At 41.8% G+C, this 14,067-nt stretch overlaps 1 protein-coding gene across 1 annotated transcript in view; it reads right to left on the bottom strand.

Annotated features, from left to right (window-relative positions):
• The window catches only part of sema3d (sema domain, immunoglobulin domain (Ig), short basic domain, secreted, (semaphorin) 3D), a 264,519-nt gene that overhangs the window by 127,055 nt on the left and 123,397 nt on the right, over positions 1-14,067 (bottom strand). The window lies entirely within an intron of this gene.

The raw sequence follows: 14,067 nt of genomic DNA, 5'->3' as shown, positions 1-14,067 counted from the left end.
CCAGCATGCACTGTACTCTGTACTGAACCATTACATTTCTTTATATGTTGAGAATTTAGAATGAAATGCTTCAATACTCAAAGTTTAAAACACTTTGGGTAAGTTTATAAAGATCTGTTCATCTGTTTTAAAATGAGATTTCACAGTGTAGGTAGCTTGTGCACAAAGAGAAATCGTTTCACCATAAGCTTTGAGCGCATTGCCCTCCAGAGTCTGATTGAGAGCTATTTCCAAAGTTATACTGTCACCTTTCAATTGAATTTTTAAAAAGAAACTGCATAAAATCACTAGAATTATCTGCTGCATTTAATCCAAGATGTCTCCACCATGCATGAGAAATTCATAATAAAGGGTGGTACTGATGATACAGAGACAGTCTTCTATACTGTGTGACTGTTGTGTTTCCATCACAATGACAGTAGGTATAATTAGAACTTGAAAATGCATGTTTTAAAGTTTGATTTTCAAAATAGCTTCTGTACCTTAAACACTTGAAGTTCCTCGAGAACAAGCTCTTCTGTAATCCAGTTTTCTTTTGTAACACTCACCACCTTTAAAACTGTTCCAATATCTGAGAGGAATATAGACATAAACACGTACATTAAAAATAAACAAGATTTTAAAAAAACTAAAAGGAATAAAAGAATGACGAGAGTAAGATTGGGGCCGGTCAAGGACAGTAGTGGGAAGTTGTGCGTGGAGTCCGAAGAGATAGGAGAGGTACTAAATGAATATTTTTCGTCAGTATTTACACAGGAAAAAGACAATGTAGTCGAGGAGAATACTGAGATACAGTCTATTAGACTGGACGGGATTGAGGTTCATAAGGAGGAGGTGTTAGCAATTCTGGAAGGTGTGAAAATAGATAAGTCCCCTGGGCCAGATGGGATTTATCCTAGGATTCTCTGGGAAGCTAGAGAGGAGATTGCAGAGCCTTTGGCTTTGATCTTTATGTCGTCATTGTCTTCAGGAATAGTGCCAGAAGACTGGAGACTAGCAAATGTTGTCCCCTTGTTCAAGAAGGGGAGTAGAGACAACCCTGGTAATTATAGACCAGTGAGCCTTACTTCGGTTGTGGGAAAAGTGTTGGAAAGGATTATAAGAGATAGGATTTATAATCATCTAGAAAGGAATAATTTGATTAGGGATAGTCAACACGGTTTTGTGAAGGGTAGGTCGTGCCTCACAAACCTTATTGAGTTCTTCGAGAAGGTGACCAAACAGGTGGATGAGGGTAAAGCGGTTGATGTGGTGTATTTGGATTTCAGTAAAGCATTTGATAAGGTTCCCCATGGTAGGCTATTGCAGAAAATACAGAGGCATGGGATTGAGGGTGATTTAGCGGTTTGGATCAGAAATTGGCTAACTGTAAGAAGACAGAGGGTGGTGGTTGATGGGAAATGTTCATCCTGGAGTTCAGTTACTAGTGGTGTACCTCAAGGATCTGTTTTGGGGCCACTGCTGTTTGTCATTTTTATAAATGACCTGGATGAGGGCGTAGAAGGATGGGTTAGTAAATTTGTGGATGACACCAAAGTCGGTGGAGTTGTGGATAGTGCGGAAGGATGTTGCAGGTTACAGAGGGACATAGATAAGCTGCAGAGCTGGGCTGAGAGGTGGCAAATGGAGTTTAATGCGGAAAAGTGTGAGGTGATTCACTTTGGAAGGAGTAACAGGAATACAGAGTACTGGGCTAATGGTAAGATTCTTGGTAGTGTGGATGAGCAGAAAGATCTCGGTGTCCATGTGCATAGATCACTGAAAGTTGCCACCCAGGTTGATAGCGTTGTTAAGAAGGTGTACAGTATGTTAGGTTTTATTGGTAGAGGGATTGAGTTTCGGAGCCATGAGGTCATGTTGCAGCTGTACAAAACTCTGGTGCGGCCGCACTTGGAGTATTGCGTACAGTTCTGGTCACCGCATTATAGGAAGGATGTGGAAGCATTGGAAAGGGTGCAGAGGAGATTTACCAGGATGTTGCCTGGTATGGAGGGAAGGTCTTATGAGGAAAGGCTGAGGGTCTTGAGGCTGTTTTCGTTAGAGAGAAGAAGGTTAAGAGGTGACTTGATAGAGACATACAAGATGATCAGAGGATTAGATAGGGTGGACAGTGGGAGCCTTTTTCCTCGGATGGTGATGCCTAGCACGAGGGGACATAGCTTTAAATTGAGGGGTGATAGATATAGGACAGATGTCAGAGGTAGGTTCTTTACTCAGAGAGTAGTAAGGGCGTGGAATGCCCTGCCTGCAAAAATAGTAGACTCGCCAACTTTAAGGGCATTTAAATGGTCATTGGATAAACATATGGATGATAATGGAATAGTTTAGGTTAGATGGGCTTCAGATTGGTTTCACAGGTCGGCGCAACATCGAGGGCCGAAGGGCCTGTACTGCGCTGTAATGTTCTATGTTCTATGTTCTATGTGCTAACCTTTCCCCTAGAAAATGAGGCAACGTGCAATCTGAAATTGCTGGAAAAACTCAGCAGGTTTGGCAACATCTGTGGACAGAATTCAGAGTTAAAACGTTTCAGGTCCGGTGATCCTTCTTCACAACTTCAGAATGACAATCTAAGAAGGGTCCCACAGATCCTGCCAGATCCGCTGAGTTTCTCCAGCAATTTCTGTTTTTGTTTCTGATTTCCAGCATCTGCAGTTCTTTGGGTTTTTTTTTTCTCAACATAAAATCTACTTTGGTTGGTAACTCTGACTTAATTCAGATACCCTGTGCTGCCCTACCCATCACTCTCACTGTCTAAGGACATTACCTACCAATCTTGGTCACTGTCACCTCATCACCATAACTATGGATGGGAAATCCAGGCAATTTAGCTCATGTCATTGACAACCTGAGAACAGAATGGGGATTACTTTAAAATCTTAACACAAAAGCTGCAAGGCTGAGAGGCTTTTAGCTGGCATATTTGGCAGAGTTATTTAGTCCATTAACTGACATTATTGCAAAGGCTAGTTAAAAACCAGACCACACCTGTAATTATTATCCCGACATAACAACATAAGTCTCGTATTTAAAACCTATTCCTGCGCTACAGTCACCTGTGGCAGAATTACAATGGACCAGCAACAGGCTCTGTTCCAGCCCCTGACTCATCCTGCCTTCGGTTAGGGATGAGGCACTATTGGAGCTGCGTGCCTGCTTCTCAGTTTATTCCCTCCCTTGATGCATAGCAGTGCTCATCCTTGGCTAAACTCCCTTTCTCTCTGCTAATTATCTGAAGGAAAGAACATCCTGGTGATTCAGGTGAATTATAGGCACCAATCCAGGCTTTACTTATATAAACAGTCACTACAGTCCATGAAGGAACCCATTGTGTGAACACTTTCGGATGTTTTGATTATGTACTGGAGTGTATTTATTTTCTGATCTTATCACTCGACAGCACAAGGCTTTGGGCAGGTTCTCGCCCCGAAATGAAGCAAACTCAGGATACCAATAAGGAAGCAATTAAGACAGAGTTAAACAGTCTAATCTAAAGCTGGGGGCCTCAGATAAACCATGTTCCAATGATTATTAGTAATAACTGAAATTGCATAGAATGAGCCAATCTCTCAAATGGAAAATTGATCCATTCGCAGTGAAAATGGGAACACAAATCTTAAAGAAACAGTTTGTGTCTCCAGGAATAAAACATTCAATCTTCATGTCAACCCATACTTTTACACTTCCCTTTTTAAAAAGTGCTCACTTGCGTTCTGCTGTTTAATTTTGGGTATCCCACTTTATCTTGAAATTGGAGAAATTCCAGCAATGATTCACTAGGATAAGACACAGAACTGAGTTGCATCGAGAGAGAGTGTAAATTTTACTTCTACATACCAGAGGTGAGCAGATTAAACCTCAAGCTGACTGAGCTGCTTGGAGCTACACTGCGAATCAACAAGTTGATAAAGAGTATCAGAGAGTCTAGAGCAAGAATTCCAACTCAGAATTTATCGAATTGTTGCGAAGATTAATTTTGTTAAAATGCACAAAATTTTCAGGTATTAAAAATTCTAAAGCCTTGGAGGCACAGGCAAATATAAGGATAATGTCAGAAGTCACATGGCACCAGGTTATAGTCCTACAGGTTTATTTGTAATCACAAGCTTTTGGAGCATTGCTCCAAACCAGCACCTCCACATCAAATGTAAGGATATGAGAGAGATGGGAAAGATGTGAACGTGGAACAAGGGTAAGTCACTACATCCCATGAACCTGTTCCGCCATTCAGTAAGATGATGCCTGATCTGATTTTAATCTGAACTCTACATTCTCGATTATCTTTCATCCCCTTAGTCATCAAGAATCTATCTCCCCCACCTTACAAATATTTAAAGACTCTGCACCTACTGCCTTTTGAGAAAGGGAATTCCAAAGACTCCCAACCCTCTAGCAGAAGAAAATGGTTCTTCATCTTGGTTTTAAATATTTAAATATTTTTAAACAGTGACTCTAGTTTGAGAAACATCTTTTCCACATCTACCTGGTCAAGTCTTGTCAGGACTTTATATGTTTAAATAAAGTCACCTCGGACTGTTCTAAACTCCAGGGAATACAGGCCTAGCCTGCCTAATCTTTCCTGATGAGATTTTCATCTAGTTGACATGAACATTTCAATCTCAGGTCTGTGCCTAAAATAAGTTTCAAACTGCAATGCACTGAAGCTCTCTCAGCTTCTCACATTCCTCCAGCTCTCTAACTCCTTAATCACTTTCATGACTTTCATGTTGTAAATCATTTCAGTGGCTGGATTTTGCGGATAGCATTTGGACCCCAGCGTCAAGTTAAATGGGCATCCTGCACCTGCCCAGTCACTAGTCTACCCTTGTCTTCCATGAAGTGGCTCCCAGTAGATCACCCTCTCTCATTATTCTCTCCAGGGTACCCCTTGGCAATGTCGTGCCAGAAGCCAAGCAGTAAGTTCAATGTTCAACCTCAACACTGAGGAGCCCTCAGCAACCTGCAGAGAATTCATTAAAGGGGCCAAAGTTAGTAAGGCTACTAGATTGGAGAGAACCCCCTTCAGCAGGAGTATTAACAGAAAGGGGCCACACATCCCTGTGGCACCCTGCATTGTGCTACAGTCTGCATCCAAAAGACCACCTTAAGCGAGGTAATGGTCCTTACATGTGGCAAAGAGATACCTTATGGCAGGACACTATCAATCCCAGCATCAAATGGCCCCTGGGCAGTGGGATTTAATCCCCCATATCTGCTTGTTTATGATGGTCTATCAAATCATTTCATTACCAAGTATCATTGCTCTTTCTTTATTCATGGAATGTGGGCATTGCTGGCCAGCACTTATTGCCTATCCCTGATTGCCCAGAGGGCAGTTAAGAGTCAACCGCAATGCTGTGGGTCTGGAGTCACATGTAGGCCAGACTAGGTAAGGACATTAGTGAACCAATTCAATTTTCCCCAACAACTGACAATGATTTCATGTCATCATTAGACTCTTAATTCCAGGTTTTCCTTGAATTCAAATTCCACCATCTTCCATGGCAGGATTCAAACGTAGAACATGGCTAGAGTTTCTGGATTTATAGTCTAGTGATAATAGTACTGGGCCAGCACATCCCCAGTTTTGTTTACCTGTCAGTTCTGTATGAAGTTCCCCCTGTGATCTTGTCCTGATTGCATCATTATTCCCCTCAGCCCCTCTCTTTGAAGACGACCCTGGGCAGTCTGTTTCCTCCACAGATACTGACGGTATTGCTGTTGTTTTCAGCATTTTCGGTTTAATGTTTACACTGTGAACCTGCCTGTTGAAATAGTACGTGACTTTCACAGTCCACTCCCAGATTATTATCTGACCTGACATTGCTGAGTGAGTGCAGCGTTGCCAGGTGAGATGTGATGCTGAGGTCCTGTCTACCTTTCCATTTTGGTTAAGAAGACACTTAGCACTAATTCAAGCATAACAGACATCTTACATTCTTCTTAATGAACACCAATAAAATCTTGTCGTGTTTGCCTATCAAAGAACAGTGGCTCCTTTTACTGGAGATGAAGCATTTTGGAATGTTACACAAATGCACAATTCTTTCTTTACTAAGTCAATTGATATTTCAGACTGAAAGTCCTCAACAATAGTTTAAATCAATTCTACCATATCTTTCACTGGTATAAGAGAATTCTGTAAGCCCATTCTTATCCATTTTATAATTAAACTATGATCCCTCTTGAAGGGTTCCCTCCTGAAATTAGATTGGATTCTTGGACTGACTGAAATTATATTCTTTGTTCAGTCGGCACGCTTCAGTTCGATACAAAACCATTTCTGAAGTGTTAGCTCAACATGTTTCACATTAAATTCTTGAGTAATTCTCTTTGGTACTAAGGCATCAGCTCATTGTCAGGGTCTTTTGTGAGGGACTTTTATGAGTTGACAACAGAAAGAAAACTTTCCATTTATGCAGCACTTTTCGTGGCCACTGTCCTCGTCAGACTGGTTTACAGGTAGTGCGGGAGCTCCGAGGCCTGGTCAATAATGTGGGGACCACAGTCAGATAGACAGCAATGTGACAATGACTCTGTGAAATACATAGCCAGGGCACCAGAGGCAAATCCCCTGCATTTCCTTCAAATTCTTCCCTGGGATCTTTTACGTCCAGCAGGTGGCTGGGTTTATCTCTCGTCAATACTAAAACAAAGGGCAACATTCTGGGTGTTTGAGTTTCACACACACAGCTGAGGAGAGAGAGAAAACAAAGAGATAAACTGGGAACAAATAAAAAGGAAAGAGATGAACGAGAAGGATCAATAGATTGAGAAAGAGCACCATCTACAGGACAAAAGGAGCAAGAGAATGTGCACAGTTCACACGTGTAAGACTCTGCTCAGAACGCATTTGGAATTTTGTGAGCAGTTTTGGGCCTCATGTCTACGGAAGGATATGCTGGTGTTGGAGGAGATCCAGAGGAAGTTTACAGGAATGATCCTGGGAACAAACACCTTGTCATATGAGGAGGGGTTGAGGACTCTGAGTCTGTACTCATTGGTGTTTGGAAGGATGAGAGAGGGGATCTGATTGAAACTTACAGAAAACTGAGAGGCCTGGATAGAGTGAGCATGGAGAAGACGTTTCTAGTAGGAGAGACTAGGACCCAAGGGCACAGCCTCAGAGTGAAGAGATGACCCTTTAGAACTGAGATGAGGTGGAATTTCTTCAGCCAGAGGGTGGTGACTCTGTGGAACTCATTACAGCAGTGGGCTGTGGAGGTGAAGCCACTGAGTGTATTTAAGACAGAGATAGATGGTTCTTGACTGATAAGGGAATCAAGGTAGGAGAAAGAGTTGAAAAACATATCAGCTATGATCAAATGGTGGAGCTGACTTGATGAGCCGAATGGCCTAATTCTGCTCCTCTCTCTCATGGTCTTCTGGTCATATATTTCAATTTAACTTAAAATGCTGTGAGCAATGTACTCAATCCAAATATGTTTTCAACCCACGTGGCATCATTGGAGGATGGCTGGGGTAGGGGGCAAGAGGTGGGAAAAGGAATCTGATTAGACCACTAGAACGTGAGGCCACTTTCTGAAATGGTTTAAAAAAGAATAATGGAAGGACGTTGAATGCACCAGCATTTTTTATTCATTCACAGGATGTGAACATTGTTGGCTACTGCCAGTATGTATTATCCATCCCTAATTGCCCAGAGGGCAGCTAAGAGTAAACCACATTGCTGTGGGTCTGGAGTCATGTGTAGGCCGGATCAAGTAAGGATGTCAGATTTCTTTCCCTAAAGGGCATTAGATTTTGGACAGTTTTACACTTGGGCAAGACACATTTAAATCTAGTAGACTTTTTCAGTCAGTCAGTAGATCTTTCAGTTACCTGTCCCAAGAAACATGACGTCATACTGTCCATCCTCTGCTACCACGTGATCCACCACAATCTGTGTCAGTCGGTAATCAACATTGATCCTGGTAAACACTGGCCGTGCAATCATTGGATACACAGGCTTGTACATCACTGGATGATACCGTATGAAGCTGATCACTTCATCTGGGAAATCTTTTGTAGACTTTATCAAGGGATCATACGTTTTACTGGGACACTGTGGGGGATAAAAGATTTTTAGTTAAAACATGAAATCAGAGTTTTCAACAAGTATTTCATTCAAAGTGAAGAAACAAAAATAGATATGAATTCTATATCCAATCTATCAGCACTACCAGGCTATTTAACTTTGGGTAATAGTACAAATTTTTATTGTTCCTTGTGTTCCGTCACATGAGCTCTGAAACTCCCCATAATAACTTCCCCATCGTTACATTACTTAGAAATTTCAACCCTTATGAGCCATTCAGCCCATCTAGTTGATGCCAGTGTTTAGATCATGTTTACGGGCTCCTCCTAGCCTTACTTGCTCAGTGTCTACTCCTTTCTCTTTTATGAACATACTTAGCTCCTCCTGATGGCTCATGAGGTAGCGAGCTCCACATTCTGACCATTTCGTGGGTAAAGGTTTCTTGTGAATTGGACATATTAATGATTATCTCATATTTATGACCTATTCCTCCTGCTGCAACCACTTCAAAATCTGTCTCTTTGACTGTGTTGGAATGCTGTTCCTCAGTTATTATTTCATGTATAGCACTCTGTCTGTAAAGCATGGTTTGCTGACGGAAAGTCATGTAAAGAAACTCCAAACTTTAAAGGTGAAAAATAAGATATAAAATGCAAACAGATCCAATTTCATATCAAATTCAGGATTATTGAACATTCACCCAAGCTCTCTGGACTACAAGTGCAGTGACATTACCACAACATTGTCATCTCCTCTCAATTTATCTCTTCCTCTTTAATCTACCCGTTGCAGATATACCTGCCATTGAGAGTATGGTAGGTATCACCATTGTGCAGTCCTGGGGTGAAACTGTCGCACTGAGAATGGCCTCCATTATGTTACAGACCATTACAATCCTGCTAAATGGGATTGATTCCAAACTGATCAAACATCTCAAAACTAGCTCAGCCTGTAGACCACCAGTATCATCAGAATTGTGTGTGGCCACTATCTGTAACCTCATGGCCTGATACAAACCTCACTCTATCATCATAGTCAAGCCAGAGGAGCAATCCTCAGTGAAATGAGGGACTGACATACAAATCCTTTCACAATCTCGACCACTACTGACTGAGTTTCAGTTGATGATGCTGATGTAGAAATTGAAACTACAGCATTTCCCTGAAAAACAAGACGCTCAAATTTATTTTTTAATCACAATGGAGACACTGTCTATAAAATAAATCTCAATTGAACAATGATGTTTCTAACAGCTCCTCAACAGAAACTCAGAACTACAGAATTCAATAGACACAACCTTCCAAAAACCAAATGCTGTCACTCCCTCTAGTGCCCAAACAGATTACTCTGTCGAAAAATTCTCATCACCTGCTGCTATCAAGTACAAAATTATTTGGTGAAGAAGCAAAGGGGTGTCCTTCCTTCCCAAGGGCTTATTTTTGTTTTTCACATTTTGGAAGTTAATTCCATCCCCTGAATCCCTACACCTTGTGCCAATTTATCATGCATTTCATTACTTGGGATTTTTCTTGACTTTAATGAGAAAGTCTCTGTTTTGAGAATTAGATAATTAATATCCATAAATCTGGTGCTTTCAGAAATAAATTTTTCAAAAGCTAGGTTTCTCTATTTCCTTCCAATCACAAGTGCTGCACTGAATGCTGATTAGGTGGGCCAAATACATTCCATAACAGCAGCCCAATGGTGTCCTATCCAATCAGGAGGATTTTTTCTCAAAAAATATATTCACCTATTGCTTATCATCTCCATCTCATTATGTGCTATGTTTTTGTTTGACTGACAGAAGTTTCTAATCTGTTCAACACTCAACTCTGACCAGTGACTGGTAACTATTTCAAGATCAGACTCAACAAGTGCTGATGGGAAATTTGCTCAAATTTGTCTGTGGCAGGTGGTGAAAAGACCAACAAGAGAGGGAAAAAAAACCTATTTGACATCATCCTCATCAATCCACCCGTTACAAGTGCATCAGTCCATGATAGGATTAGTAGGAGTGTCCACTACAAGATCCTTTTGGAGATGAAGTCCCGGATTCACATGGAGCATGCTCACTATCATGTTGTGTGGCACTACCAGATTTAAAACTGTGTTGACTCAGAACAGGTTCAGCAGCTCAAAATCTGAGTGTCTCTGAAACACTGTCAGGGCCATCAGCAGCAGAAGAATGGTATTCAACCATAATCTGTACTGTCCTCGTCCAGCTAGAGAGTTCAGTACACATTGTATAACTTAGATGGCCACACTTTAAGCTGCTGCCTCATGTTCCATTAATGGAACAAGTAGTCACGTATTCCCTGATTCATCCTCAACTAATTCAGTGTTATCCAGACTTTCTGTGGAAGGTTGAACCTGCTCTTTCCCCACTTGCATCAGTCACCATGTTGTGGTTAGATGATCACAAACATGTGGATGTGTTTTTGGAGAGTACGAAAGCAATGGGATGTTTTGTTATCTATTGGTCCATTATGCTTATGAGAAGCATGTTTCCCTGTGAATATTAATGTGTTCTCAAACATAACATGGTGAGATACAGAAACAGAATTAAGCCATTCAGCCCACCGAGTCTGTTCCACCATTCAATCATGGTGATATGTTTCTCCACCCCATTCTACTGTCTTCTCCCAGTAACCCTTGATCCCCTCAACAATCAAGGACCTGTATGTTTCTGTCTTTAACACATTGAATAAATTTGCCTCGACAGCCTTCTGTAGCAATGAGTTCAACAGATTCACCACCCTCTGGCTGAAGAAATTCCTCCTCATCTCAGTTCTAAAGGGTCATCCCTTCACTCTGAGGCTGTGCCCTCAGATCCTAGTCTCTCCTACTGGTGGAAATGTCTTCTCCATGTCCACCTATCCAGACCTCTCAGTATTCTGTAACTTCCAATCAGATCCCCCTCTCATCCCTCTAAACTCCACTGAGTACAGATCCAGAGTCCTCAACCACTCCTCATATGGCAAGGTCTTCATTCCTGGGATCATTCTCGAAAACCTACTCTGGACCCCCTCCAACATCAGCACATCCCTCCTTAGATACAGGGTCCAAAACTGCTCAAAATATTCCAAATGCAGTCTGATCAGAATGTTATACAGCCTCAGCAGTACGTCTCTGTGCTTGTCTTGTAGCTCTCTTGAAATGAATGCCAATATTGTATTTGCCTTCCCAACTGCCAACTGAACCTGCATGTTAATCTTAAGAGAATCCTGACTTAGGACTCCTCAGTCTGTTTGTGCCTCAGATTTCTGAAGCCTTACCCCATTTAGAAAGTACACTTCTATTCTTTCTACCAAAGTGCACAGCCTTACACTTTCCCACATTGTATTCCATCTGCCGCTTCTTTACTCACTCTCCTAGTCCAAGTCCTTCTGCAGCCTCCTCTTTTCCTCAACACGACCTGCCCCTCCACCTATCCTTGTGTTATCTGCACACTTAGCAACAGTGCTCTCAGTTAATTTGTATAATGTGAATAGCTGTGGTCCCAACATCAACCTCTGCAGGACTTCACTGGTAACCAGCTGCCATCCTGAAAAAGACCCCCTTATCCCTACTCTCTGCTTGCTGCCTGTCAGCCAATCCCCTAACACCATGGGCCCTCATCTTATTTAGCAGCCTCCTGGGTGGCACCTTGTCAAAATCCAGCCAAACTCCACACTTACAGCAGTGTCAGAAACTGGCATTGGGACAAATTGGTTCTGCTGTTACCTATAGAAGTGTAGCAATGTTGCACGTTAAAGGTATTTTACCGTCAGAAAATTGAAAAGACCAGGTATTATATTGGGAACGGTGGCAGAAATTCAGAAATTAAACTGTGCTCTGCTCCATGGTAGCACTCAAAGATTTGAAAATGTCTGAGGAGCATTCATCTTTGTTTCTTCACTGCTGCAGCTTTCCTGTCTGACAACGTTACTGCTCAGTATGAAGGTCTCAGATGTAGTTGACTGTGACTATTTTCTTCATTTACCCCTTGATTCTTTGAGAGTGCCTGTCACTGATGGCTTGTTATTAACACAGTAAAACACAGCTAGTGTGGGCATTAAGGCAGCAAAATGAACAGCTCTGTTATGGTCACTACAGTGATTTTAAATAAAATCAACCATAAAGCAAAGAAAGTCCTCTGGAGGTAGAAAGGCCATGAAGGGTACTGAAGGATGGATGAATGGCTTCACGCCAACACAACAGTGAACCACATGCTCCAGGCTCTCACTGTGATGTTATTCATTCACATACAGTCATTCCATATTTCCATCCTGTCCCACCCACAGTGATGGAAACTCATACAACACTGCTGACATCTTTACTAGACAGAATGTTTATTGATTGTAAGAAGACATTGAAGCAAAAGTTAGATTTTACAGTTCTAGCAGGTGGGGTAAAGTGTCTGTTCTGCACTAGTTCTGAAACAGAGTGAAGGGCATCTCAAGGTTGTAAATATTGTCCGAATGTGCAATGATCCAAGTTTATTTGTATTTTCTCAAACATTTTATCACTCAGACTTAGCCATGCCAAGCCCTGGAATTTATGCAAACTACCTGATAGCAAAGGTTACATGGAGACAGTGGGGCTTTCTGTTTTTCTCTCTCATGCCTTGTAAATGGCTGTAATAAAGCAGACAAATTACCAAGATTGGTATTGGTCAATATTGGTGCATTTTTTGCAGCTGAAACTCATTTTTGCCCAGGATTTTATGGGTATCAGAAGGTTCTAACAAGCAAGACCATCATAAAGTAATCATAATATGAATGAACTGGGATAATGTGTTGATCCAGACTAGTTTCTGACCATAATATTTTACCGCAAAACTCAGGGTTTCTCATGGATCTGGGTGAAGCTTTATCAATTCACAAGGAATTATATGAGCATTGAGCAATCTTCAGGTGCAATTTTACTTCCTCTGCTTTGTGCTGAGCTTTTCTTTCTTTTTAACTACATTTTTATTCCTTTATGGGTTGTGGATATCACTCTCTGAGCCAGCATTTATTGCCCATTCCTAGTTGCCATGGAGATAGTGGCTGGAAGGTGCCTGTGGGTATTTTAAATTTATTTTATTCACCGCGTCACTGGTGAGGCCGATCCCTAACTGCCCAGAGGACAGTGAAGAGTCAACCACATTGCGGTGGTCTGGAGTCTGATGTCATCTATACCAGGTAGGGATGACAGTTTCCCTCCCTAAAGGATGTTAGTGACCCAGATGGGTTTTTACTGACAATCGGCAATGATTTCATGGTCATCATTTGACTCCAAATTCTAGATTTTTATTGAATTTACTTACCACCATCTACCATGGTGGGATTCAACCCTGGGCCCCCAGAACATTACCTGGGTCTCGGGATTAACAGTCCAGCAATAACCTCTAAGGAGGTTTTATAGGGAAGCTGTATGAGAGCCAGTTTTTGCAAATAATCCAGCCTAAGCACAATGAGTATTTTTCTGGGACTCTCATTATTAGGGCAAGGAAACAGAGTGAAATAACAGAGGTCTGAGAGACAGCTAATAGAAACGGAAAGATTGTGAATACCCCTGTTATTTCCCCACCCGATAACAGCAGCAGACACTTACTCACCTACCTTTGGCCAACACTTTGCTGCATGTGGGAGATTGTGTGCAATTTGTATTTCCAGCTGCAACACAGTTATAATACTGCCAGTGTCATTTCACTCTTTACCCTTTATATCCTGGGCATTCACCCAATGCCCTACACATAGTAACAGAGAGGCCAATTGTGAACACAACTGCAGAATCATTCCTTTCTCAGTTCCATTTGGCTGTTGGTTGAGTAACTGCATCAACCAAGCGGAGGGTTGGGGACTGCTCTGCGAAACACCTACGCTCGGTTCGCACTAAACAACTCCACCTCCCCATCACGAACTATTTCAACTCCCCCTCCCATTCCTCAGACAACATGTCCATCCTGGGACAAAAACAAAGTTGCTGGAAAAGCTCAGCAGGTCTGGCAGCATCTGTGAAGGAGAAAACAGAGTTAACGTTTCGGGTCCAGTGACCCTTCCTCA

The sequence above is a fragment of the Rhincodon typus genome, chromosome 22 (genome assembly GCF_021869965.1).
Source record: "Rhincodon typus isolate 14 chromosome 22, sRhiTyp1.1, whole genome shotgun sequence".
In the NCBI taxonomy this organism is placed as follows: domain Eukaryota; kingdom Metazoa; phylum Chordata; class Chondrichthyes; order Orectolobiformes; family Rhincodontidae; genus Rhincodon; species Rhincodon typus.
Note: the sequence above shows the minus strand (reverse complement) of the source record. Positions and strands in the feature narration are given on the sequence as shown.